At 47.7% G+C, this 26,454-nt stretch overlaps 2 protein-coding genes across 2 annotated transcripts in view; both read right to left on the bottom strand.

The window, feature by feature from the left end:
* elfn1a (extracellular leucine-rich repeat and fibronectin type III domain containing 1a) overlaps positions 1-13,231 on the bottom strand; it is a 225,964-nt gene extending 212,733 nt beyond the window's left edge. Inside the window, exon 1 of the mRNA XM_072481037.1 lies at positions 13,144-13,231. The gene's annotated coding sequence lies outside the window, so the exon portion shown is untranslated. The remainder of the gene's footprint in view (positions 1-13,143) is intronic.
* LOC140394146 (protein ELFN1-like) overlaps positions 1-13,233 on the bottom strand; it is a 309,934-nt gene extending 296,701 nt beyond the window's left edge. The window contains exon 1 of the mRNA XM_072481035.1: positions 13,144-13,233. The gene's annotated coding sequence lies outside the window, so the exon portion shown is untranslated. The remainder of the gene's footprint in view (positions 1-13,143) is intronic.
* Between the last annotated feature and the right edge of the window lie 13,221 nt (positions 13,234-26,454).

Raw genomic sequence — 26,454 nt, 5'->3', positions numbered from 1 at the left:
TACAGCCCAAGCCTTCTCTATCTTTTTGTTTCTGCCCTTACGAACACTTCTAGTCCTTCTCTCCATGCACCAAAGTGGGAATTCAGTAAACAATTGCCACAAACATCCATTTTACAATTCAAGTCCGGTAGAAAAACGGGGGAAAGGTCCAATAGTCCGACCAGAGCAGGAGCCACCAAATGTGCGACTTACTCCTCCATAGCCGCCACCAGAAGTCCATTGCATCGTATTTTAATCAAACTTTTGAGCTGGAACCTGAACTCTAGAAGCGTCACCATCATAGAGGCAGCAGCCAGCAATCCAACACTTAAACCTGGGCTTTAGCGCTGGCGATATCATCATGAGCAAAGGGCAAGTGTATGGATTAGGGAAGGGCACCTGAACACGGTCTCCCTAATGTTCCTGGCAGAGGGCTGGGGTCTGGGGCCTAGGAGCTCCTGCTGGATAGCACTCTGAGAGAAGGCAGGGCACGTAAGGGTAGGAGAGGCTTGGGAGATTTGAGGGTCCCGGGGTGGAAGTCCAAACTTTTTTTTCATTCTTTTATTAGTTACAAAGACAGAGCTCAGAGTGTGGACAGGGACAAACATCTAATCTTGTTCCTTGCCTGCTCCAAAAACCAAATCAAATTGAATCCAATTCTTGGTCCCCACAAGAGAGACATAGCAGATCCAGGCATTACACCTGACCTCATGCTCATCTTAGCCAAAAGGCCAAGAAGCGATGGAAGCCCAAACTTATTGACGGCCTCTCTCCTTTTCAAATTCCTTACAAATATAACAATATGGCTGGTTACATCAGTCCTGCTGAGGCTGCGCTCATGGTGCTGGTGGCAGCCCAGGTGGCCAGACGGCAGAGAAGGCAGAACCATTGAAGAAGGCTAGAGGCAGCACCCAATGTGCAGGGGGCCAGCATGCCCCCTGAAAACCCAGCCACCCATCAGGCTGAGGAAGAACCCAGAGGGGCATGAGTGGTGGCCCAAGGTGTACAGGCATCTTTGGTCTTTTGAGGAGGTGATGGACAGCATGTGCTGCAGGAGACTCCGCCTCAATAAAAAGACAGTGTGGCACCTTGGCAACATCCTCGCGGACTTGGCACCACATGGAGGAGGACACCTGCTCCCGGCGGCTGGTAAGGTCAGTGCAGCCCTGAATCTCTATCCAATCGGATCATTCCAGGACTCGAGCGTGAACTTGTGTGGGATTTCCCAAGATACAGCCCACAAGTGCATCCATGAGGTTACAGATGTCCTGTATGCCCAGGTTTCAGACTTTATCAACTTTGAGCTGGACCAGGCCCACCAAGTAGCCCGAGCTGCAGGATTCTCCGCCATCACCGGGATGCCCCAAGTCCATGGCATGCATGCCGCTTTGCATGCACTGGAGCATCCGGGAGTGTCCTTTCTTAACAGGAAGAGCTTCCACTCCCTGAATGTTCAACAATGAATCAGCACCTCCGTATCATGTGGCACGCTTCCCAGGGAATGTACATGACAGCTACATCCTAAGATACTTAGACTTCCCCGGCATCTACGATGACCACCCCAAGATGACGGGTTGGCTGTTGGGGGACAAGGGGTACCCGCTGATGTCCTGACAATGACACCAGTGCGGAGCACTGAGACTGAGGCTTACAGCCGATATAATGAGGCCCAGACTGCCGCCCGTGCTGTCATTGAGTGGTTGGGTCGCTCTGGTGGTGCCCTGCACAACCCAGAGCATCTCCCACTTTGTAGTGGTAGGCACTGCCCTCCACAACCTGGCACAGCAACGGGTGACATTCTAGAGGAGGAGGAGGAAGGACATGCGGCCTAGGCTGAGGAGGTGGAGGCAGACCAGAAGGGGATGGAGAGTGAGCCCGGGGAGGACCCGCAAGAGGAGCCGGAGGATGGAGGTTAGGTAGTGGCAAGGGTCCAGCATTCCCCGAGAACCAGGGAGGCACTCATCCACACCCGATTCTCAAGGGGCACACCACTTAACCCCATCTCTCCTTCCACCCAATACCTTGTACCCCATTAACCTCCTTCCCACCCGTTTTTCTCCTTCCACCCCAATCCCTCCTCCCTCCAATCCATTCCTCCCCCCATTCCCCTCCTTCCCACCCATTACCCTGCTTCCGCACAATCCTCCCCCAATTCCTCCTACCCCTCAATTCCCTCTCACCCCCACTCCCTCAGGCCTCCGACTGTCGTCTCAGATGTTCCTGCCTCCACCTGATGTGCATCACAACTGTGTGGTGCTCACCAGATTGTGCCCAAAAGCCTGTTCACTAATGTCACCCACAGAGGTCTGTGTGGAAGATGGGATGATAGTTGTGGCGCGTCGATGGTGGTCTCCTCAGAGCTCTCCTCCGGGGTGATCCCTTGGGTGGCAGCCGGGGGAACAACTCCGGATGGCCCAGTCCCATCAGATGGAGATCCTTTGAGACAATGGACATGTGGTCAGTGAGAGGGAAGAATCATTTTGTCTGACATAAACAACTCTGGGTGAAGGGGCAATGGATCATCACGTCTGCAGTGCAGGCCATCCTTGCTGTCGGTGACTGCTCTCTCCTTGGTCAACCCCATGATTTCCAGGGCCCATTCCTCATACAGGGTGAGGACTCGAATCTCTGGTACTCCACCCCAATAGTGGCCCTTTCCCGCTTATTATGGCTATTTTCTCCTGTGGGTACAAAGAGATGGCATGGCATTGTGAGCCACACATACTTGATGGTTTGTGGGGGGGGGGTCTATTAGAGGTGGCATGTGTGAGCACTGCACCTGGATAAGAAAGGATTGTGCTGGTGGGTGTCAGAGGATTCTGAGGAGCAAGCACGAAGATTGGATGTGGCGAGGGCACGAGGCGTCAGCCAGTGATTTGTCAGGGGTGCTGGGAATTTGACGGATGTCAGGAGGAACCAATGCCAGGAGAGAGGTGGCACCTTCCCCGTGGAGGTCGTTATTCTTCCGACATTAGACAGCGGTCCTCCTTATCATGCTACCTGCACTGTCAGTCACTGCCACAGCCTCCCAGGCTGTATCGGTGACCCTGCTACTGATCCTCCGACCCCATGGGTGGAACAGGATGTCCCGCCTCGCATTGACAGCTTCAAAAAGCCTTCTGAGGTCAGCTTCCCCAAAGTGAGTTGCATATCTGCATGCTGCCATACTTGTGTGTTGACTGGGAGTGAGTGGTGAGGAGGTGTTTAAAAGCAGCTCCCTCTGGGGCAGTATGATTGCACAGTGGTTAGCACTGCTGCCTCACAGCGCCGAGGACCCGGGTTCGATCCCGGCCCTGGGTCACTGACCTTGTGGAGTTTGCACATTCTCCCCATGTCTGTATGGGTCTCACCCCCACAATTCAAAAGGTGTGCAGGGTAGATGGATTGGCCACAGTAAATTATCCCTTAATTGGAAAAAACAATGAGTACTCTAAATTTGAAAAAGAAGCAGCTCCCTCTTGTTCGTGGCGAAACGTTGAGGCTCCAGTCAGGCGAATCAGACGGCGAGAGCCAGTTATGGCGAGAAGCCCGTGCCGTTAAATATGAGCAGCGATCTCGCCAATGTGGCCGTAGAGAAAACCCTGACAATCATGCCCAAAATCACACTTAGAAATCTTACCGTTATATCTCAGCTGTAGCGCACGATCTAACGGAAAGGTTTCTGGGCGCAATCGAATGGCCACGTTGCGCCTGAACGACAGCACGTCATGGCGCCACATGGCTGATAGAAGCTAGGAGACCCCGCTCCCAGGATCTACCCAGGCCACAACACCTCATGAGTTCTAACGAGATCTTGCGCGACTCACCCAGTCTCCTCCCTATTCTCACCCATAATCTCACCTATTGTGGGCGGAATCACTTTTTGGCAAATCCGCATATTTAGAGCGAGGCAGCTAGTCTCACTTTAATATGCAGTTTCTCCGAGGCACTTGAGATATTGGGATATATCCCCTCACCTCGGAGACCTTGGGCGGGCGCCTTCAGAACTCGTCTCCACAAATGGGGACCAGATGGAATAGCACTTGTGGGGGTCTCCCAGGGGCTCGGTGGCTCCAAGGCGCTTGCCCTCTGGGCAGAGTGTCACCCTAGCATTGCTGGTGCCACCCATGCACCCTGGCACTGCCACCCAGGCATCCTGGTAGTGCACTTGGGTGCCAGCTTGGCACTGCCCAAGGTGCCCAGATGGCACTGCCAGGTTGACACAGCCAAGCTGGCATTTTTCACAGGGTGGCGATTGGGCCAGGCCTGCCCTGCACGGATGTTGGGGTGGGGCCGGAGGACCCCTCATAGTGAGTTGGTGTGTGGAGGGGTGCTTCGTCAGTTGCGTTGGGGGCACCAGAGATCGGGAGATCTGGTGTATGGTGCTCTTTGGTGCAGGAAACTGGACTATGTGCGACCTTGGCCACAGGTTCCCCACTAAGTAAACAAGGCGGGTTGAATAGCAGGGTGTTTCTCGGCGCTAAACGCATTCGCTATGGGACTTTGTTCCCATTTAGTTAAATTGCACCCTCTAAGTGTCATTTGTGGTGGGTTTTGCTGGGAGTTTCTCCCCGGCTCTGTCGGCGAGTTCCCCACCGCTTGTCACTTTTCTGGGCCCTGGGAGTTTCTCATTGGGCTAGCGCACACTTAGAATTATTTTCATCACTGGGATGCTGAACTCACTGGCCAGACTGGCTCCTCAGAGATCGGGCCACCATTTTGAAAGGGTGCCCTGATCTCTAAGTGGGCTTGTGGGTGTCACCCCCCCCCCCCATGAGCAATGTTATGCCCCACACACATGGGCATTACCCCTTGCCCCTCCCCCCAAGTGATGACATCCTGCTATGGGGCCATTGAGTGGTCCCCTTTTCATGCATTTTCACGCTCCCTTTCATCCCCCCCTCCCCTCCTCCCCCTCACCACCCCAACCTTCCAAAGGCCCCTTCATCTCTATTTCCCTCTGTCTTCCCTTTAGGCTGTTAAATCCCTAGTTTAGTACAGTGTAGCCATTACTTAATTTCCACAAGACTGGAATCTATAAGAAGCTGATAGAATAGAGGTTGGGACTGTCACAAATCAGATATTACGGTCTCCCCGTGTTTATTACGCACAAGTGTGAGCCGGAAAAAACATAAAATGAGCTGATAGTTTCTGAGAATCATGATTTGAGTGTGTTCATTTAGGCTTTGGCTCTGAGGAAGCTGTTAAAAAATCCAATAAATCTTTTTATTTTCCTCAGAAGGTGCTTTTGGGGTGTGCCTGACTGTTTTCCCACATGGAAGTTTATTTTCTTGCTTGTAGCTGTTTTTATAAGATAAAGGAAGATATTTCCAGGAGCAAAGGCATTCACTGTCTTCTTGTGGCAATTCCTGTCATTGGACTTGAACCAAATAGGTGAGTAGGGTTTGGGACCTTTGGACTTTGCAGGAGAGGGATGTAATAACCCTCACGAGACCCACAGGGACACCCCAATTGATCTCCCCGTGGGATTTGTGGAATACAAGCTCCAATGCTAGTTGGTGGAGGCCCATCAGCTGGGCCTCAAGGAAATTGCCCCATAAAAGTGGGCCCAGACTGGGATAGAACAGTAGTCCTGTTTGGGACCTTGGATCTGTAAACTGTGTTGTGGTCTTTATTTTTGTTGTTGAATTAAACCTCTTTTGGATTTACCTTCTTGGGCTTCCTGAACTTTTATGGGGCGGGGTAGGAGGGAGGTAGGAGGGGTTGGTCATAATTTTGACTTTGGCCAATAGTGTTGAATAGACAGCAGTGCATCCACTGCACATCATCCAACTCCCCGATTGAAGTCAATTGAAATGAAAACCTAGAGAGATGTGCATAATGCACAACTGATTTGATGATGTCCATTTTCATAGAATCCCGACAGTGCAGAAGGAAGACATTCGGCCCATCAAATCTGCACTGACTCGCCGAAAGCGTACCCTACCTATGTCCATGCCCCCACTCTATCTCCATAACCCCAACTAGCCTTTTGGACTCTCAGGGCTAATTTAGTATGGCCAATGCACATAACCTCACGGGCGGGATCCTCCATCCCGCTGCACCCGTTTTCTGGTGCGGCACAACCCCGCCAGCAGCGGGATTCTCCGTCCCGGCAGGCGGCCAATGGGATTTCCCATTGAGGGTGTCCCCAGACGGTCGGGAAATCCGTGGACGTGAGAGCGCTGCTGGCAAAACAAAGTATCTCGCCAATGGAGAATCCAGCTCCACATCTTTAGACTGTGGGAGGAAAGCGGAGCACCTGGAGGAAACCCACGCAGACACGGGGAGAACATGCAAACTCCACACAGACAGTCACCCATGGCCAAAATTAAACCCAGGTCCCTGGTGCTGTGGAGCAGCAGTGCTAACCACTGTGCCACCATGCCATCCTTTTCACATCACTACCCAAAAATCCCATGAGAATGGAGTTAGAATAATGATGCCCTTTGCTTAATTAATAAAATTATAGCAAGTTCAGCACTCAAAATTAAAATGGACTCCAAAATATTAATAAGTGCATCAAATTTGGTGACAAAATCAGAGGGCTGCATTTTCATGGGCCTGTGAAGATGGGTTGGAGGTGGTAAGGTGGACAGGGTTTTGTGGGAGGTGGGAAAAATAGTGAGGAGCCATGTTGAGGTTGCTCCCTTACGCATTCACTCCACTGGGGTGCTTTCCTAGGTGGGCAGGTATAGAATCGACTGCCTACTCTGTGGAGGTCTCAAGGTTATCTTGCCAATAGTGGAGTGCCTGCCCCAATGCATCAGGAGACTGCAATCTCAATGGAGATGACCTCCCTGCAGCAGGCTGTGGAGCCAGATGCTCTATTCACCATTGATGGAATAAAAATATATGGTGAACATTATACAGTGACCTTAAATATTGCTTTACATATAATGAATAGTCCTTGTGAAAGGTGAATTTTGTGGAGCAGTTGCCATGGTAAATATTTGACATTTGTTTATAAAACCTGACTGGGTTGATAATTCATGTGTTTTGAATTGTTTTTTGTGGAGTGTTTAGTCCTCCAACACAGACAGATTAATTTTTGTTTTCAACGTGATAAGGTGCAGTCCCAAGTCACTTAGTTTGGCACATCATCAAGTATGCAGAAGGTATGGGAAGCATAAGGTCAATAAAAGAGCGACACAAAGCTTGGGCTTTGAAACTCTGAGAGAGATGAGGAGTTCCACAATTCTGAGAGGGCCTGGAGAAGCTTGGCAGAGCGATGAATCTCGATTTAAATTTATGAAGGTAGTGGGAAGGGAATGGAGTGTGTAAGACCAAAAAATTGAAGCTTGGAAAAATGTCACCCCATTCCAGGAAATACATTTAGAAAGTGTAATTTCATATATTTTACTGCTCATTTTAGGCAAGACCTGAGTGACAACTTATTAAATTGCCACAGTCTTAGAGACACAATTTAATCTTGTTCCAAAAGATGCAATCTTATCAAACATCTGATTGTTTCAGGAACAGCCTGTCAACTGTTTACTGCACAAAAAGAGAACAGAACAGTGACAGTGAGAACAATTCTAAACTAACATGGGGTCCTGAAATGGCTCAGTTTATAAATGCATCTCATGATATGATACTGAATCTGTGAAACCAGGACAATCGCTGGCTCAATTCTCAGCCACTGCTTAATTACTTGATCTCAATTTAGGTGTTGGTAATAAAGGAAGGCTTGCATCTCTATAGTGCCTCTCGTGACTCCAGGCCATTTTAAAACACTTTACAGCCAATCAAATACTTTTGAATGTAATTACTGTTGTAATGTAAGAAATAGAGAACAAAATTGCACAAGGGTAACTTTCACAATCAGTAATGTTATAATGACCACATCATCTATTTTGGTGTAGTTGGTTGAGTGATAAATATTGGTTAATGTCAGGATTTGGGGAAGAACTACCTTGTTCTGTTTCAAAATAGTGCCATGGAATCTCTTACATCACCTGAGATGACAGAATAGGCCTTGGTTTAACTTCTCACTACCTTCTACACTGGAGATGGGAAATAAATGCTGGTGGAGTCAGTGACACCTACATCCTGAGAATGAAAAAAAATATTTGCAGCTCAGCTATTCTACATTTCACAGCATTCTTTGTTTATCCAGAATGGTCACTTGGCTGAGGGACCAGAAAAGATATGTGGAACCATATTGTAGCAGGATTCAATGCCTTCAGAAACAGGAGGGGATAAAATTTAGAGTTGGTGAGTTAGAGATGTACATTGGACAATTTTAGGGTTTCTGGACACACGCCGCTACTAAAATAACTTGCCTCAAAACCAACTGCTTTGAATACTATTCATTCCACAGAGCATATTGGATTTTCAGGGGGCTGGACTAGGTAAGTACTGAGAGGTTGTTTCCTCTTGTTGGAGAGATAGGACCGGAGGGCAAAATCTCAGCCGCCCATTTAAGACAGAGATGAGGAGAAATTTCTTCTCTCAGAGGATCGTGAATCTATGGAATTCTTTACCGCAGAGAGCTGTTGAAGCTTGGTCGCTAAATATGTTCAAGGCTGAGATTGACAGATTTTTAATCAGTAAGGGAATCAAGGGTTATGGGGAGAAGGCAGAAAAGTTGAGTTGAGGATTATCATATCAGATCAGTCATGATCTCATTGAATGGTGGAGCAGACTCGATTGGCCAAATGGCCTACTTCTACTCCTATTGTCTTAAAGTGCAAATGTTGCCAATATGAGAACATAAGAACATCAGGTTGGCAGGCCTTTTGGAGGAGCGGTAGCACCCTTACCTCTCGTCCAGAATCTCTGGGATCAAGTCCCATTCCAGGACACAGTGGCCATGGAAGGTGCATTTATAATGTGGCCAAGCAGGTTGATTATCGGCCTGTAAATTGTTCCATTGCCTGATGAAAGGTGTAAGAGTGGGAGAGTTTTCTGGTCAGCTATACTGTAGAAGGCAGCAGAAAACTGCTGCAGTACTTTGCCAAGCATAATCATGCAGAAATTCAATGGAAGTCCATGGTCACCAACACTCTGTTAGGACATGACCTAATGAGGAGGAGGAGGAAGAACATAAGAAATAAGAGTGGGAATAGGCCATTTGGCCTTTCAGGTCTGCTCCACCATTCATAAAAATCATAGATTATCATAGAATTTACAGTGCAGAAGGAGGCCATTCGGCCCATCGGGTCTGCACCGGCTCTTGGAAAGAGCACCCTATCCAATGTCCACACCTCCACCCGAACCCATAGTCCAGTAACCTCACCCAACACTAAGGGCAATTTTGGACACTAAGGGCAATTTAGCATGGCCAATCCACCTAACCTGCACATCTTTGGACTGTGGGAGGAAACCAGAGCACCTGGAGGAAACCCACGCACACACAGGGAGAACATGCAGACTCCGCACAGACAGTGACCCAAGCCGGAATCGAACCTGGGACCCTGGAGCTGTGAAGCAATTGTGCTAACCACTATGCTACCGTGCTGCCCTCAGCCTCACCTCAGCCATCCTGCATTACCTTCATATCCCTTAGTCCCCTAAACGTTGGTCTCGGTCTGAGCATTCGCAGTCTTCTGGGTAAAGAATTCCAAAGATCCACAGCCCTTTTGAAGTAATTTCTCCTAATTTCAGTCCCAAATGGCAATCTCTTTGTGAACCATTGTGCTGCGGATGCTTTCCTACCAAAATCCAAGAAAGAAATTAACTCCTTCCCTTTATCTCTCGAGCTCCATCCTGGAGTTTTCTCTCTCTCTGTGAGCTTCTTCCACTCTCTTTTTCTGGTGTATGCTGCTATTTCTTCTTCTAACCATTCACTGCCTCGATGGGCTTATCTTTTCCTGATATGTTACTTTAAGTTTTATAATCCCTTCGCTCCACTCTACTCCAGTTGATCTGATCTGTGTGTCCTGATGTTTCTTTTGGCCTGGATGCTTGCTCAACTATCCAGCTGAAGTTGGGAGCTCATCTATAGCAGTAAAACAGTTCAGACTTTATCCAATAATTTCATCAAACTATACATGAAATAATTAATTGGAAGGTAGCAGATGATTTCAAGTAACAGCAAAAGAGGATGACGAGACACTGGAAGAACACAATACCTCAGACTTACGAGTTACAGTGGGCGAGATCTTCTGGTTGTTCAGGCCGGCGGGTTCTCCTAGTCTCGCTAACAGCATACCCCGGCCATGGGTTTCCATGCGGTGTGGGGTGGATTCAACGGGAAATCCCATTGACAGTGGAGGGACCAGAAGATCCTGCCACCGGCCAATGGCAGGCTGCCTCCCGCCACCAAGAAACTCACTACGGCAGAAAATGTTGCCCCCTGTGTCAGTTTACTTATGGGAAATGTGAAAGATGTTGAAGTGACTGAAAGACAGGACAGAATGGCTAAGTTAGATGCTTTATTAATGTTATTTTATTTTGCGGGAATGTTGCAAATATTACTTTTAAGGTTACATAATAGGATGGTGAGCAATTGCCTGATATTTGCAATGTGATTGGTTATGGTCGATGTTTTAAGGAACTTGATTAGTTGGAAGGAAAGCAGTACAGAGTTCAGCAATTAAAGCTACAGTCCAACTCACTATATTTACAAAAACAACTTGATTTATATAATTTCTTTAGTGTAACAGAATATATCAAGGCACTTCACAGGAGTTTTATTAAACAAAACTTGACACGTAATCAATGAAAGAATGTATTGGATGTGATTCAACAGCCTCATTGTGCCTGATTTGGTGTTGGGACGAGGCTGTTGAATCTCGCTCGAGGTCTCGAGCGAAATCCGCAACATTCGAAACATCTCGCAAGATTCAACTGAGTCTCGCAAAACATCACGATCTAGATCTCACTCTCGCTGGGCAAGATCCAGATCTGCATATTTAAATGACCCATTAGGTTTATTTAAATATGTGTCTGTCAGATTTTCCCGGGGCCTGGGATTCACGAGCCTTGCCTGGGAAACCTTGCCAGAGCACCATTTAGTACACACAAACATGGACCAGTCAGAATGGCAGCTGGGGGGTCTCCCAGGCAAACCCCCCAGGCCATTGGAGACCTCGGATGGTCAGGCCTTGGGCAGGGTGGTACCTTGACACTCCTGTTGGCACCTGGGTACCCTGGCACTGCCAGGATCCCATGTGACACTACCAGGCTGGCAGGGGAACTTCCAGGGTACAAGGCTGGCAGTGCCATGGTGCCTGGGTGCCAGGTTTCCCGTACCAGGGGTCAGGCCTAAGGGGGGGTGGGCTCACCCATAAGAGGTGGGGTGAGGGGGGGGGGGGGCTGCTTGAGGACCCCAGAAGAGGTAAGTTGGGTGAAATTGGTCGGGGAAGGGGGTTTGGAAGCCGAAGGTGGGGTTGCTTTGGAGGGGGTCAAAAGATGGATTTGCCTTTAAAAATGGCGCCCGATTCACAAGTCGTCTTCCTGCAGTGCAGGAAATGGCTAAAGTGCAGCATCAACGGGGCATTCCTCGCCGAGCCCAAACTGAATGGCTGGGTCTTTCAGCCCCGAAAAACACTCTGCTAAACGTGCCTGAAACCGGACATGGAATTGTTTGGTTGAATAACGCCTGTTATGAAGGTTACCAAAAGCGTTCTTAAAGAGCTGGGAGGATCTTAAAGGACGAAAGAGGTAGAGAGTTTGAAGAGGGATTTGCAGATTTTAGAGTATAGGCAGCTGAAGACACAGTCACCAATGTTTGGGTGATTAAAATGTGTGAGTATGTTAAAGTATGAAGAGGAGGCAGAAATGTAGGCAGACACCCAGGTCAGGCAGCTTGCTACTGCTGCTGAGAATGACAATTGCAGCCAGACAGAAACTGTCATTAAAAAGGGAATGAGACAAGTCAGCCACAGAGACAAGCATTTTACATGGTTCAAAGTTCAAAGTACTTGCCTATTGGTTACTTTATATCAGTCTGGCATTAACACCCTCCTTGAAGTACTATAGATATTAACAAAGCTTTTCGAAACATGATGACAAGTGTATATTCCACTCAGTACCAGCTCAAACGGTTTGTTGAAGGCCAGTTATGAGCTTTCAGTTGGTAAATATACTGCCCATATCATATTGAGTCCAAATCAGTCCCCATGCTCTGTGCTGAATTAGTTAGGTTAATCAATGGGGAAGATGTTTTCACTCACTGGGGAGTCTAAAACCAGAGGCCAGGATAGTCACTAATAAATTCAATAAAGAATATAAAAGGAACTTATTTACTCAGGAAGTAGTTAGCATGTGGAACTCACTGGGACATGGGATGGTGAAGGCAAATTTAGGGGAAAGCTAGCTAAGTGCATGAGAAGAAAAGAAATAACAAGATACACTGACAAGGGTGGATGAAGAGGAGGCTTGTGTGGAACAGAAACACTTGCATGAAATTGCTGAGTCGAATGGCCCGATCCCATGCTGTAAAGTCTATATAATTCTGTGCTAGTTCAGAAGCCAGGAGTTCCTCTTCCTGACCTCTATCTTTTCAATGACCCCTATTGAGAAATCTAAGTATGCAGATGTGTGGCAAGGATGGGATAAGGTTTAGCTACATTACTTCCAGGTGGAATACTTTGCCGACACTCACATTTTGGTTGGCGTACAATAATAACATTGAGGGAAGTATGAGAGAGAATGCAGCTGACTCCTTGAGAAACATCTCCCCAGCATAAGTTAGCATCTTTAAGAGAGAGAGATAGAAAGAGAGAGCAATTTGGGGGAAGGGAGAAATTTTAATGGTATTTCTCTCTAGTTTCATCCCACATAAGCTGTTAAACCTGAAAATCACCTGGAGATCTGAGGCTGTGTGAAAGGGGTTTAAAAGCCTGAAAGTACTTTTTGAATAGAACAACATGCAAAAGATTTTTGTTTGAATAATGTCAGCTTTCAGTTCCTCACACAGATAAAGAAGCTCACAAAAGCTCTGCTTTGCACAAGAATGAGAAAATTATGGCTTTTCTGAAGGATTTGAGAAATGGAATCTTTACATAATCAACTTAACATTAACTACATTTTTCTTCATCACTAACTCTTAGCCTTTGCCCAGCTCTTTTCAAATTATATTAAGTGATGCCTATAATGACCCATGTGATTTGTGACCCTGAGAATCTCTGGTTTTCTAACTTTAACTGTGGATTATTTGCAACTGTCTGAGTGAAGGATGTTGTAGCAGGCGTGACAGTGCATTTTGTAAGTAGACAAATGTGACAGAACTCTTACCTCAGGTCCACAGAGTTAGCTGCCTTTGCGAAGCGATTGCTCTCTCGCTGATAAAAGGCCAGGGTAGGATTCTGCTCATTTTCACCTGTTGAGAGAATGAGAGAAACATTAACAGATTGCCAATCCAAAGATGAGCATGGCTATAGTTCCCTCCACCTTCTCACCCACTGAGGTCTTCGATATTGGTAATAGAACCAGAATGTTAAGGTCCAGCTCCATTGATCAGTGCTTTACCTGAGTGAAGGGGATGATGGTTGTATTGACCTTTGGATGCAACATTAAGCTGAGGACCTGCCTACCAGTTCCAGTATTTAATGTCTAAGATCTATTCAGAGAGAAGGAAGGAGGGGCTGGTTTAGCACAGGGCTAAATCGCTGGCTTTGAAAGCAGACCAAGACAGGCCAGCAGCATGGTTCAATTCCCATACCAGCCTCCCCGAACAGGTGCCGGAATGTGGCGACTAGGGGCTTTTCACAGTAACTTCATTTGAAGCCTACTTGTGACAATAAGCGATTTTCATTTCATTTCATTCCATTTCATTATTTGAGTATCCTGACAAAATGTTTCCCTCTGAAATCAGGAAGGTTATGCCAGAAGTCACATTTTCATACCTTTTCTCCCCAAAAACCTGTTGTGAATGTTGCAGGGGAGGGGGGGGGAGGGGTGCAGCCATTTGAAAACTTCAAACTAAAATTGACAAGAGTTTTTATCAGCAACATTATCAGTGGTTATGAACAAAGGCAGGCAGGTGGAGTTATGATACAGACAGGTCTTTATCTAATTCAGCTGTGTGTCAGTGTTAGCTATGGCTCAGTTTAGTAGCGCTCCTTCCTTTCAATCAAAAGGTTTCAACTGGATTCAAGTCCCACTCGAAGACTTGAGCACAAAATCAAAACTGACAGGCCAGTGCAGTATCAGGTTGAGAGGATAGTGTTTTTCAAAGGCAAGATTTTTTCCCCAGTCCCGATAGTACTCCTATAACTGTGAGCTACCAGCCTCCATTTGGCTGGCAGCTCTTGGGGACAGAACCTCATTCTTTGAACCGATGGAAGCCCTGGCATCAAGTAATTTCCGGAGCCCCTAAAATGGCCACACTGGGCTACCTCCAATTTTCAGGCCATCACTGGGGCACCTACCCAAAGATAGAATTCTGGCCTCTGGGTGGTGGTAAAGGAAAATTGTGTGCAAATCAAATTTAACGAGCTGTGAACAACTGAAGAATGAGGCATGGGGAAGGGAGATGTTGCAGGGAGGAAGTAAAGTTTAAAAAGCCCCGGAAAGTATTTGAAGAATCATTGAAGTGGAATTGCAGATCAACGTTGGGCAGCCTATCACCTGATCTTCCCCTCTCCCTTTCAATCTGTTCAGTTGCTGAAGATGAGATTGTGGTGCAACTGAGGAGGGTTGCCCTCCAACATTAATGATTTCAGCCATAAACATGATGCAAACAAATTTCAGGCCACTGCTGACTGTTAATGTTCAGCAATTGTCAGTTTCCTTGTTACATGGTAGCCGTCTGATGTCCTTCTGATTAGATGGCAGTTTTGCATTTGCCACACTACTGTCGCAGATCTGAAAAAGACAGGCTCCAATGGCTTTGCCAGGTAGATATGCAGAAATAGCTATAGCTAGCTATTCAGATAAGACTGACCCTTGGGGTGGAATTCTCATAGCCAGCGCATGGCGGGTTTGGTGTTGAGCAGACACAGTGGGCGGGATTCTCTCAGGCCACGCCGGGCCGGGCGTGAATCGTGTGATGCCGCCCCGATGCCGGTCGGCCGATTCTCCGGTGTGTGGAGAATTGCCGCCATTGGTGCCGGTCGGGAGCCGCTCTATGTGGTCCCCCCGGCGATTCTCCACCCTGGATGGGCCGAGTGCCCGCCAAAAAAATCCGAGTCCTGCCCGGCGCCGTCCATGTGCGGTCTTACCCGATGGGACCTCGGCATGCATCCTTTCGGGGGCAGCCTGGTGGGGAGGGAGGGGGTACCAACCCGGGGGGGGGGGTGCATCTGCTATGGCCTGACCCGCGATCGGGGCCTACCGATTGGCGTGCTGGCCTCTCGGGCTGGGGGCCTCTTTTGCTCCGTGCCAGCCCCTGTAACACTATGCCATGTTGTCAGGGCCGGCGCAGAGAAGGAAGCCACCGTGCATGCGCGCAATCTCGCCGGTCGCAGTGCGCGCGCACCCGCGCCAGTCGCAGCATGCATGCGCAGACCTGCGGCGCACATTTGAGGCTGGTGTCGGCAGCTGGAGCGGCGTGGGTCCCTCCATTGCCGTGCTGGCCTCCTGAAGGGCTCAAAATCACTGCTCCTGGGGGCCTGTTGATGCTGTCGCGTTTCACGACGGCGTCAACACTTAGCCTCAGGATCAGAGAATCCCGCCCAGTGAATCTAGCAGCAACCAGAAGTCGTAAAATAATGTTTCAATTTTTCCAATGGTGGGTTAATGGTGGTTTGCTGTTCCTACTGGCAGGTGACAGAACTTCCATTTGCATCTCAGGAATGCCTAATAAAACAGCTGACCGCCGCATCCTGTCAGGCCTTGCAATCTTGCCTCACGCCAGAGGGAATCACATCGGTGTCAAACTTGATTGCTAATAAGCGGCACAAAGCAGTCCTCAGTTCACCACTTCCATGCTGAGCTGTTCTTCATGGACAACACCATACGGCTGTGCCCCTGGACCCTCCTGTGTCACTGAGTCGGATCAGTACCGTGCTCGGGAGTACAGAGGTCTCCTTCCCTCCTGCTGCCCCAAACCAGTGTCTATCTGGACAGCACTGTGCAGTGGGACTCATACAGCCACCACAACAAAGGTCCAAAGATCGACCGGGGCTAGTGTGTGAGATTAGTCCAGGGAGTGGGGAGGGGTGGGGGGTGTGGCTGACAGAGACAAGGGGGGAAATGTGTAAGGAGAGCTGGAAGGGCAAGGACTCACAATGTCACGCAGAGGAGCAAGAAGGTAGATGAAGATGGACGGCAGAGAGAAGATCGAGGGGAGGGAAGCTGGATCCTGATAAGGCTGCATGGAAAATTCACAAACAATGGTAACCATAATGTTTACTGGAAGAAGATGCACAGAGCCTCCAGAAGTGGTGGGTAGATGTCCAAGTGAGGATGGGCGACTTGCAGGTGATGGGGCGTGGGAGGAAGGTGATTGAATCTAGGAACAGACTTTTCCATGAGGTTGCTGGCCTTTTTCCTCTGGGTTGCTGACATTCTGTGCAGCTGGTGAAGACAGGTGGGATAGAGAGAGTGGAGAGAGTGATACGAGTGTACCGGGCTGGTATTTAAATGACCTTCGAACAAGTGAGCTGACGGCGAGTGGACGAACCAGCTTCTGGCCCGCCAGGTCACTCAGAGGGGAACACGCTTGTGTGTAATGAATGAGGACCCCCATGCAGAATGTGGTGCAGGATCCGGCTATTCTGATCGGCAGGACAAAGGGTGCCGGAGCCGCTCGTCACCACACTTAGTTTCAGAGAATTTCGCCCTTGATTACCGTGGTGTACCTTATACTGTTAAACATGATATATCTCTATAGTACAGAAGGAGGTCATTCGGCCCATCAAGTCTGCATCGGCCCTCTGAAAGAGCATCCTACCAGGCCCAATTTCCACCCTATCCCTATAACCACACTGAGGAGCAATTTAGCATAGCCAAGCCACCTAACCTGCACATCTTAGGACTGTGGGAGGAAACAGGAGCACCTGGAGGAAACCCACGCAGACACGGGAAGAATGAGCAAACTCCACACATTCAGTCACCCGAGGTCGGAATCGAAACCGGGTCTGTGGCACTGAGAGGCAGCAGTGCTAACCACTGTGCCACCCTGCCGCCCCAATGACTGGAATATAATGGCTTTGGGAGACAAAGGGTTCGATTCTCTGGAAAGATTTCTAAGTGTGGTAGCGAGCGGGAATTGCTGCGAGCTTCCCGGCGCTCGGCCGTGAATGTGCCACCGACAAGTGAGCCGGAGCCCTCCAGCCTCAGAGTCTCCAGAGGACACCCACCTGGAGAGGGGAGTTAAGTGCCCCCTCCAAATGGTCTTATATAGAGAGTTCTAGGTCACCCTCCTTCTTGAGGCTTTGGCTCCCCTGGGGAAGGTGGTCTCCTGTTTCTTGTGAGGCTACATTTTTCTCCTTTTTACGAAGGTGTACGGTACTAGACCCTGCCTGGTGTTCTTTAGCTAATCCTGGTGTTCCTCTCCTTTGGGGTTTCCTTTCCTGACTTGGATAAGAAGGGCATTGATAGAGGCTCCGATTTGGTATATTGCATCTAAGAAGGTTTCCCTTATCATGTCGAGAGGGGGAGGATCGTACCCCTTGACATAATAAGGGACACCAGAGGCAGACTTTCAATGAAACGGACAGCGCTACAGCATGGGACCTGATGGGGTGGCCCCATACGGATAGGTGACTGTTGTGGTGGGAACGTCCTGGGAACACCAATCAGAGCCTTGGTAGCTCTAGTTCTGCTGATAGGCTCATTCTTGAGCCTATCAGCAGGAAATACAGGACAACAGGCCTGATTTGTGGACTCCCCTTTACAGCAGGAAAGCAATTTGCCAGATGTTGCGAGATTGTGGAGACGATGAACAGTTCAGACGCAGATCTCCTGAATTGGTGTGAAGTTTCTGAAAGTGCAAAGCAGCAGCCACGTTTCTGGCATTTGGTCTGGAGGACAGTCTGAGGCAAAAGTGAGGTTGCCGACCTAACATTGGGGTACGTGCCTGCGAATCCTTCAGCGAGGCGAGAAGGCAGTGCTGTTCAACGGCCATCGTGGGGAGGAGTGAAGCCAGGGCTTAGGAGGGTGAGCAGGCAACCAACAAAAAAGAATGAAGGCCACCAGGGCAGGCTGCCACTAACAGAGCCAGCCAGGAGCACACACGGTCATAGAGGGTCGAGGCCCGAGGCCTAGCCTCCTGAGCGAGAGTTGAGCAGGGCAGCAGTTGAGAGGTGTGAAGAAGGCTGGGCAAGTGCCGGTGTCATGTTGGGGAGCCGGGGCCAGCAGGAGTGGGTAAATCCAACCAAAGGCCAGCCAGGCAGCAGGTGAGGGCGAGAGAGAGGAGAGGCCATTCGGGTGAGCACAATGTAATTGTGGGCAGGGTTCAATGTCGTTGGGGGAGGATTGTGACATGAGGCCCCTGCAGAGGGAGAACACAGGGCCCCCAAAAGTGTAAGTCCACCTCTGCTCTGTACTGTGCTGGATTTGGGGCAATTGTTGCACCTTGTGGTTATATGTAAAATATCCTCTTAAAACTAATGTCTTCGCGAATTATTTCAGCATTTTTCTTATTTTGGGGGTAAAGAATTGTTGACTGGCTCCTGCAAAGGTATAGCCAGGTCTTAAATGCAAGAAAAATATGTTATAATGTGATATTGATGCCTTTGGTATGATTGGAGGCAGGGGAGATATGTTTTGGTGCCCTCTTATCCTATATTTTCATTGGCTTTAAGAGCATTCACTGTATGTGAAGGTGTGCATCATTTTACCATGTTTATTGACTGCATCTTCCTTTATCTCATTCACTAGCTCATCCAGTGGTACATGTGGAGGCACCACATTTAATGATTAAGCTGAACCAACTATGTTGTTGTTCTATCTTTTTCTGAATTCATGTACACTGAGGCTCTGTTGTACCAATCCTGAGGATTTGCAGCATTATTTGTAAAAATGGAAAACTCGAATAAAATATATATTAAAAAAGATTTGAAAAACAATCAGTCATTCATAACTTACACTTTCTTAAAAATACTCCTTGGTGGGTGGTGGGGAATGGCTTTGCATGGAGGGTATGGGCCATAGGTTGTGGGTAATGGAACATAGCTTGGCATGAAGGTTATGAGGACCCATGAAGGGTGTGGGTGTGGGCATAGCATAGCATTTTTAAAAGCCTTTAAATTTACCTTTCAAAAGGAATGGTTGAACAGTGGTTAGCACTGCTGCCTCACAGCACCAGGATCCCAGGCTTGATTCCGAGCTTGGCTGACTGTGTTAGGTATAGGCTGACGACTCGAACCAGCCCACATTCTTAATCTGTATTAGCGAAAACTGGCGATGCTAGAATGGGGTCGGGAATCCTGGAATTGGGTCCTGGCTGCCATTTTTACACCTCCATGGAGTGTCCCTGACTCCATGGAAATGCAGCTCTACACTTCAAAAATAACTCAATGTCTATAAAGCAGTTTGGGACATCTGTTGGTCATAAATATCATTGTATAAATGCAAGTCTTTCTTTCTAATTAAATAACAGAGCAGGCTCACGGGGTCGCAAGGCCTCCCATTGCTATGAAAATACTATGAAAAATGAGATGAACAGATCATTCGCCTTGTGGCTGTTTTGGGGCGGAAAATGGCTGTTGTTGTTTACATAACAAAAGGCACGACACATTGGAAGTAATTAATTTTATATGAGATGATTTGATGTGTTTCTGAGGATTTGTGATAAGATGCTGTACCAATGGGGCGGCACGGTGGCACAGTGGTTAGCACTGCTGCCTCACAGCTCCAGGGTCCGGGTTCAATTCCGGCCTCGGGTGACTGTGTGGAGTTGCACTTTCTCCCCCTGTCTGCGTGGGTTTCCTCCGGGTGCTCCGGTTTCCTCTCACAGTCCAAAGATGTGCGGTTAGGTGGATTGGTATTGCTAAATTGCCTCTTAGTGAACAAAAGGTTAGGTGGGGTTACTGGGTTATGGGGATAGGGTGGAGGCTTGGGCTTAAGTAAGGTGCTCTTTCCAAGGGCCAGTGCAGACTCACTGGACCAAATGGCCTCCTTCTGCACTGTAAATTCTATGATTCTCAGTGCAGTTTTGAGGTTTGGAAGAGTCTCCCTCATACACCTGCTGAGTGAAACATGGAGTCAGGAGACCTCTGTTTCTGCAACCACTTTCCAGCCAGGGACAGTGAGCTTTACACACATTTGCATCCTTCACCAATTAACATTTGACTAGCGGTTTGGGCCTAGAGAATTAATGGAGAGCCAATTGTCCCCTCCAGGAACTCGCATTGCGTTTGGTATATGTGAAAAGTGATTTGTCACTATTTCCTGGAGATCACGTGCCAGCTTTAGCTGCCACGCACTCAAGCTGAATTCACACTTGACTTACTCTGAGACTTTACACTGAAGCAGAGCCAAAGCTATTTCATATCAACAGATTGCTTCAGAGAGAACGCCTGAGGGAATATAAATAATGGGCATTATTCTACTGCAATGGTCTAACACCTAAATAAACCAGGGTTTTAAAACGCACTGAGACAGGGATGGGGGGAATAAATTTACCTTTTGATAACCGGAGCTTCACTCAGATGATGGAGGCTTTGGCCTTCAAATGATGATGTTATATTGAATGAGACAGAGATAGGTTGACAGGTACTTACACCCAAACTGACCACACCTAGTCAGTCTCACTCAATAGCATAACACAAGATTATTAACACTGATCAATGGGTTCTGACTATCAGGAAAGACAAACAGGCTATAGACGACAAAACTACGGGATGGCCAAATAGAGGTCTTTAAAGCTATGATCGGATTCAATAGTGTAGATGTAGAAAAGATGTTTTCACCTTTGGGAATCCAAAACTAGGGCTCATAAATATAAGATACAGATATGTGATGATAAGTAGATTGTCATCTGTATCATCATTTGTACGTAAATAATAATATATGTTTAACTGTTGTAATTTCAGCATCCAACCAGCAGGTTGTTCGAGTGTGCAGGCACGTGACCCAGATACACCATGGGCTGGATTCTCCCAAAATGGGGCTATATCCCCACTCCGGCGTAAAAACGCTGACATTTCACTCCCGAGTTTCCAAAAAAAAAGAACAGTCGATTCACTTACCTGCAGGGGGCCAGCAGGGACCCAGAGTGATTCACACAACTTTAGCTGCGAATACGGGCCCTTGCACTTCCGGTCTGGAGCCCGCGCTTGCGCATGGCGGCCGCTGCCAGGGCCGCGCCAAGCGCCATGGCGGACTTGGGCCGAGGAGGCAACTGCAAGATGTAGACCCCCCGATCGACCACGCGCCGGAAGATCCGTCCGGGCCGATCACTCCTCCGGCCGCCCGTAAGGCGCCCCCCCCCCCCCCCCCCGGCCCCGGTGCCCCCGCCCCCCCCCCCCCCCCAACCAGGACAGCCATGGACTGAGTCCGCAACCGCCACGTGAGAGTCCCGATCTGCCATAGCATGTTGGTTCCATGCCGTCGGGAACTCAGCCGGTCAGGAGCTGAGGATTGCTGGGCGGGCCTCTGGCAATGGCCCCCCCAGCCGCACAGAGTACTACGCACACACGCCGATTTTCAGAGCCCGGAGAATCGCCGGTGCTGGGCCCGATTTTGGCGCCAAAAAGATATGCTGACAGAATTATATGAGGTAGGTGGGAGGAACCTAACGTGGATCATGAATGTCGGCACCGATTAGTTGGGCAGACTAACCTGTTTCTGTGTTACAAATTCCATGTAATTCTAGGACATTGATCAGAGTCCACAATTTAAAAACAATTTAACGGGCAGTGTTGTGCTGCCTCATCAGAGCAGCAGAAGAATGTGACAGAAGTGAATATTTACCCCATTGACTTTTAGATGTTCCCTTTTTAGGGATATATATACAATTTTCTTTTGCAAGTTATTATTCTGTCAGCTCTCACAATCCTTTCAGGCAATGCATTCCAGATCAAACCAACGTGCAAAAAAATGTTCCCTCACCTCTTTCCTGGGTTTTGTGCCAATTATTTTAATTTTGTGTCCCTGGTTACTAACCCTCCTACACGTGGAAACAGTTTTTTTTCTTCTACTTACTGTGTCAAAACCTATCATGATTTTGAACACTTCTAAATCACCTTGAACCTTCTCTGCTCTAAGCCCTAGCTTCTCCAGTCTCTCCACATAACTGAAGTCCCTCTACCTTGGTACCATTCTAGTAAATCTCCTCTGAACCATCTCCAAAACCTTGACTTCTTTCCTAAAGTGTGGTGCCCAGAATTGGATATAATGCTCCAGCTGGAGCCTACCCAGTGATTTATATATTTATAAAATCTTCCATCAACTGGGGGCAGCATTGTGGATAGCACAATTGCTTCACAGCTCCAGGGTCCCAGGTTCGATTCCGGCTTGGGTCACTGTCTGTGCGGAGTCTGCACATCCTCCCCGTGTGTGCGTGGGTTTTTTCCGGGTGCTCCGGTTTCCTCCCACAGTCCAAAGATGTGCAGGTTAGGTGGATTGGCCATGCTAAATTGCCCTTAGTGTCCAAAATTTCCCTTAATGTTGGGTGGGGTTACTGGGTTACGGGGATAGGGTGGAGGTGTTGACCTTGGGTAGGGTGCTCTTTCCAAGAGCCGGTGCAGACCCGATGGGCCGAATGGCCTCCTTCTGCACTGTAAATTCTATGATAAAATTCTATGATAACAAACTTACCGAATCAAGGACTGGTCTGTCACACAAGGGAGGGGCAAAACACCTAATAGTTGACTTGTAAAACTTGTGCTTCTCTGCATAGCTAACTATGGAGTAGACTGTTGGCCCCTCACATTGGAACTTTTTCTATTCTTGTAAATGTACAAATGTGAGGTAATGCATTTTGGAAGGTCTAATGCAGGTAGGGAATATACAGTGAATGGTAGAACCCTCAAGAGTATTGAAAGTCAAAGAGATCTAGGAGTACAGGTCCACAGGTCATTGAAAGGGGCAACACAGGTGGAGAAGGTAGTCAAGAAGGCATACGGCATGCTTGCCTTCATTGGCCGGGGCATTGAGTATAAGAATTGGCAAGTCATGTTGCAGCTGTATAGAACCTTAGTTAGGCCACACTTGGAGTATAGTGTTCAATTCTGGTCGCCACACTACCAGAAGGATGTGGAGGCTTTAGAGAGGGTGCAGAAGAGATTTACCAGAATGTTGCCTGGTATGGAGGGCATTAGCTATGAGGAGCGGTTGAATAAACTCGGTTTGTTCTCACTGGAACGAAGGAGGTTGAGGGGAGACCTGATAGAGGTATACAAAATTATGAGGGGCATAAACAGAGTGGATAGTCAGAGGCTTTTCCCCAGGGTAGAAGGGTCAATTACTAGGGGGCATAGGTTTAAGGTGAGAGGGGCAAGGTTTAGAGTAGATGTACGAGGTAAGTTTTTTACGCAGAGGGTAGTGGGTGCCTGGAACTCGCTACCGGAGGAGGTGGTGGAAGCAGGGACGATAGTGACATTTAAGGGGCATCTTGACAAATACATGAATAGGATGGGAATAGAGGGATACGGACCCAGGAAGTGTAGAAGATTGTAGTTTAGTCGGGCAGCATGGTCGGCACGGGCTTGGAGGGCCGAAGGGCCTGTTCCTGTGCTGTACATTTCTTTGTTCTTTGTATGTGGGTTTGGTGAGCATGCCACCAGGCTCTTAGACCGTAAGCTCTGGAATTTCAAGGATAGTTGGTGCTATTCACTTTGGAGGGGAGATGGTTGATGGAAGTTGTCAGAAATATGGTGGGCCTGGACAAAAAATGACTATTGTCATTGGTAGAAAAGTTGAGAACCAAAGGAGACTGATTCAAGATGATTGACAAAAGAAGCAGCAGTGACATGAAGTTTTTTATCCAATGGGTGGTTAGGATCTAGAGTGCAACGTCTGTGAGTGTGTTCGAGCCAGATTTAATGGTGGCTTTCAAAAGGGGATTGAGTAATTACCTGCAGGGAAAGCATTTGCAGGGCCAGATAGAAAAGTCAGAGGAGTGGAGATAGCTAAGTAGCTCTTTCAGAGAGTCAGCATGGAAATAATGTGCCAAGTCATGTTAAACAATGCTCTTTATTGACCTTGGGTTAAGGCTAATGTTTTGGTTCAAGAATCCTGTCCGAAGAGTGCTTCTCCCATTGCAGGACAGGATCTGAATTTGCAATTCCACCCACCTTCTCTGTCTCCAACACCTTAAAAACTTGATGTCAGTCAGATTACATCAACACATAGAAAGTGGAGGTATGGCAGCTACCCACTGGAATAATCATTAGAAAGCCACCGGCTGGTTTAGCACAGTGGTCTAAGACAGCTGGCTTGTAATGCAGAACGAGACCATTCCCGTTCCAGCCACCCCGAACAGGCGCCGAATGTGGTGACTAGGGGCTTTTCACAGTAACTTCATTGAAGCCTACTTGTGACAATAAGCGATTATTATCATTCTATTTAAGAGTTCTGCTTCCAAAGAGCCTACATACTTGGTGTATAGAAGATGGTGTAAGCTTGTAGTGATATTCCTTTGCTAGAGAACCAGATAGAGTGGAAGGAATGAATGGCCAATTGATTAATGACTGGGCAAGCAACAGAGGTACTATGGCACAAAGAGCAGGAAACCTAGCGAGGTGCATGAAACAAGTGGGTTAAATCTCCTACTCCCACACCAACTGGAGAGATGACTCTTCACATCTCAGGTTGAAACCAGTGGCATCTTCTGAATTTGTTTTGCCTTGTAGCTTTAAAAAAGAGTGGCTGTACAGTTATTTTGTTGGGAGTGTTGGTGTATTTTAGAATACAGAAAATGAGAGTGTCATGGTTGATGAGTGTTTTCAGACTGGACAGTTGCAGAATCAGTATTGTCCCAACATGGTCAGTACTGGAACTATTTATTGCTCCTCTGATGAATTGCACTTTGATGTAGGAAAAATAAAAAGCTAAATGCCCAGATAACACAGAAAAACAGGGAATGTGTTTAACTAAAACAAACTTCCAGTGATCTGAGGTGGACATAAGCTACTGAACATAACAAAAAGGAGCAGGAGTAGGCCATAAAGCTGTTCAAGCCTACATTGCTGAGGCTAATCTAATTTTGGCCTCAGCGCCACGTTCCCACCTGTTCCCCATAATTCTTGACTTCTCTATAGTTCAAAAATCTAACTAAGCCTTGAATATATTCAATGACGCAACCTCCACTGGTCCCTGTGGAATATAATGATTCATAGAATCCCTACAGTGCAGAAGCAGGCCATTCGGCCCATCGAGTCTACACTGACCCTTGGAAAGAACACCCTACTTAAGCTCACACATCCACCCTATCTCTGTAACCCAGTAACCTCACCTAACCTTTTTGACACTAAGGGGCAATTTAGCATGGCCACTCTACCTAACCTGTACATCTTTGAACTGTGGGAGGAAACCAGAGAACCTGGAGGAAATCCACGGAGACACGAGGATAAAGTGCAAACTCCACACAGTCACCCGAGCTGGAATGAACCCGGGACCCTGGAGCTGTGAGGCAGCAGTGCTAACCACTGTGCCACCATGCTGCCCACTTATGATCCAGAGAGAAGAAATTCCTCTTCATCTCCATTTTCAATGGTTGACTTCTTATTCTGAAACTGTGCCCCCTGCTTCCCCATGAGGGGAAAATCCTCTCAGTATCCACCCTGCCAAGACTCGCACCATCTTACTATTTCAATAAGATCACCTCGCTTTATTTTAAACTGCAATGAATATAGGCCCAATTTGTTCAACCGTTTCTCAACCCCTTCATCTCAGAATCAAACCAGTGAAGCTTCTCTGGATTGCCCACAATGCAAGTGTATCCCTCCTTAAATATATAGACCAAAATTATTCTCAGTACTCTCGGCATGGTCTCACCAGCATACTGCACAGCTGTAGTAAAACGTCTCTACTTTTATACTCCATCCCACTTTCAATAAAGCTAACATTCATTTGCCTTCCTCATTACTTGCAAGCTAACTTTTTGTTCTTTGTGCACAAGAGCACCCAGGTCCATCTGTACTGCAAAATCCTGCAGCCTCTCTCCATTTAAATATATATCTATTTAAAGTGGAGAACCTCACATTTTCCAACACTATAACCAACCTGCCAAATTTGTGCCCACTCACTTAACCTCTGTATATCCCTTTGTCTGCTCTTTGTATCCTCTTCACAATTTGCTTTCCTACCTATTTTTATATCATCAGTACATTTAGCTCCAAATACGCTTGGTCCCTTCATTCAAGTCATTAGTCTAATTTGTAAATAGTCAAGGCCCCAGCACTTGATCCCTGCGGCATCCCACTTGTACAGGTAGATGTCTGATTAAATTAATTGTGGAGAAATGCAGGTGTTACGTTTTGGGAGGAAGGATAAGGAGAGAACGTGTACACTAAATAATAAAACTTCTGTCATTTAGGATGGGATTGAAAATCAGGACAGATGTATGGCAGGTGGCTGAATCAACATTGCCCATTTTACACGATTCTAGTATTCTCCTGGTGGTTTGGTTAACATTTCTCCCACAGCCTGCTCTACCAAACAGGCAAACTAGTCAATAATTCATTGCTGTCTGTGGATTCTTGCTGTGTGTAA

Source organism: Scyliorhinus torazame, chromosome 17 (genome assembly GCF_047496885.1).
Source record: "Scyliorhinus torazame isolate Kashiwa2021f chromosome 17, sScyTor2.1, whole genome shotgun sequence".
In the NCBI taxonomy this organism is placed as follows: Eukaryota; Metazoa; Chordata; class Chondrichthyes; order Carcharhiniformes; family Scyliorhinidae; genus Scyliorhinus; species Scyliorhinus torazame.
Note: the sequence above shows the minus strand (reverse complement) of the source record. Positions and strands in the feature narration are given on the sequence as shown.